This window comes from Rattus norvegicus, chromosome 14 (genome assembly GCF_036323735.1).
Source record: "Rattus norvegicus strain BN/NHsdMcwi chromosome 14, GRCr8, whole genome shotgun sequence".
NCBI lineage: Eukaryota > Metazoa > Chordata > Mammalia > Rodentia > Muridae > Rattus > Rattus norvegicus.
This window is the reverse complement of record NC_086032.1, coordinates 75,317,505-75,319,750: the sequence shown is the minus strand read 5'-3', so window position 1 is coordinate 75,319,750 and position 2,246 is coordinate 75,317,505. Positions and strand designations below refer to the sequence as shown.

General features: G+C 40.2%; 1 non-coding gene across 1 annotated transcript; it reads left to right on the top strand.

Annotated features, from left to right (window-relative positions):
* Positions 1-1,938: 1,938 nt before the first annotated feature.
* LOC120096742 (U6 spliceosomal RNA) lies at positions 1,939-2,045 on the top strand. The gene has a single exon (XR_005493581.1). It is a non-coding gene; the product is annotated as a U6 spliceosomal RNA (small nuclear RNA).
* The last annotated feature ends 201 nt before the right edge of the window (positions 2,046-2,246 follow it).

The following is a 2,246-nucleotide window of genomic DNA, read 5'->3' as shown; positions in this document are numbered from 1 at the left end:
TGTTTAGCTCTGAACCCCATTTTTTAATAGGGTTATTTGTCTCCCTGCGGTCTAACTTCTTGAGTTCTTTGTATATTTTGGATATAAGGCCTCTATCTGTTGTAGGATTGGTAAAGATCTTTTCCCAATCTGTTGCAGGAAGCCGAGATTTAGGACAAATAGATCCTTCTTGGCACAGGGATATCTTCCAGCCCTACTCAGAGGACTTGACCCTTTGAAAATACTGAATGAATGCACTATAATATTTCCTAGTCATTTTAAAGAACAGCTTCTTTATTTTTTGAATATTTTTATTTACATTTCAAATGTTATCCCCTTTCCCTGTTTCCTGTCCATAAGTCCTCTATTCCCCTTCTTCTATGAGGGTGTTCCCCCATCCATGTACCCACCCCTTCCTGCCTCCCTGCCCTGACATTCCCTTACACTGGGGAGTCCAACTTTGGCAGGACCAAGAATTCTACTCGCATTGGCGCCCAACAAGGCCATCCTCTGCTACATATGCAGCTGGAACGATGGGTCTGTCCATGTATATTCTTTGGTTGGTGGTTTAGTCTCTGGGAGCTCTGGTTGGTTCTTAGGGGTTGCAAGAACCTTCAGCTCTTTCAACCTTTTTTCTAATTCCTCCGATGGGGACCCCTTCTCAGTTCAATGATTGACTGCTAGCTTTCACCTCTGTATTTGTCATGCTCTGGCAGAGCCTCTCAGGAGACAGCTATATCAGGCTCCTGTCAGCATGCACTTTTTGGCATCAGCAATATTGTCTGGATTTGGTGGCTGTATGTATGTGGGCTGGATCCCCAGGTAGGGCAGGCTCTGATTGGCCATCCCTTCAGTCTCTGCTCCAAACTGTCTCCATATCTCCTCATATGAATATTTTAGTTCCCCCATCTAAGCATCTGCACTTTAGTCTTCCTTCTTCTTGAGCTTCTTGTGATCTGTGGATTGTATCTTGGATAATTCGAACTTTTGCGCTAATATCCACTTATCAGTGAGTGCATACCACGTGTGTTTTTTCATGATTGAGTTACTTCACTCAGGATGCTATTTTCTAGTTCCATCCATTTGCCTATGGATTTCATGAAGCCATTGTTTTTAATAGCTGAGTAGCACTCCATTGTGTAGATGTACCACATTTTCTGTATCCATTCCTCTGTTGAAGGACATCTGGGTTCTTTCCAGCTTCTGGGTATAATAAATAAGGTTGCTATGAACATAGTGGAACGTGTGTCCTGGTTATATGTTGGAGCATCTTTTGGGTATATGCCTAGGTGTAGTATAGCTGGGTCCTCAGGTAGTGCTATGTCAAATTTTCTAAAGAACCTTCAAACTGACTTTCAGAGTGGTTATACCAGCTTGCAATCCCACCAACAATGAAGGAGTGTTCCTCTTTCTCCACATCTTGCCAGAGTATTTTGTCACTTGAGTTTTTGATCTTTTCTATTCTGATTGATGTGAGGTATTTTGATTTGCAATTCCCTGATGACTAAGGATGTTGAACATTTCTTTAGGTGCTTCTCAGCCATTTGATATTCCTCAGCTGAGAATTTTTTGTCTAGCTCTGTACCCCAATTTTAATAGGGTTATTTGATTTTCTGGAGTCTAATTTCTTGAGTTCTATGTATGTATTGGATATTAGGCCTCTATCAGATGTAGGATTGGTAAACATCTTTTCCCAATGTGTTGGTTGCCTTTTTGTCCTAATGACAGTGTCCTTTACCTTACAGAAGCTTTTCAATTTTATGAGATCCCATTTGTTGATTCTTGATCTTAGAGCATATACCATTGGTATTTTGTTCAGGAAATTCAGCCCATTGCACATGTGTTCGAAGCTCTTTTCCACTTTTTCTTCTATTGGTTTGAGTGTATCTGGTTTTATGTGGAGGTTCTTGATCCACTTGAACTTGAGCTTTGTACAGGGTGATAAGAATGATCCATTTGGTGCTTGCTTCGGCAGCACATATACTAAAATTGGAACGATACAGAGAAGATTAACATGGCCCCTGCACAAGGATGACAAGCAAATTCATGAAGCATTCCAAAAAAAAAAGAATGGTCCATTTGCATTCTTCTACATGCTGCCTTTCTCTAAATCACAGGTTCGTAAGCCTTCCCCTATTGACTTTTTCTCAGGAGAACTTTTACTTAACCCTCGTATATAGGTGTATAAAGTAATATAATTTTTTGGAATGATAGCAAAAAATTTTTGGTAACATTAAAAAGTAATGTTGAGGCAGTTCATTTGTATA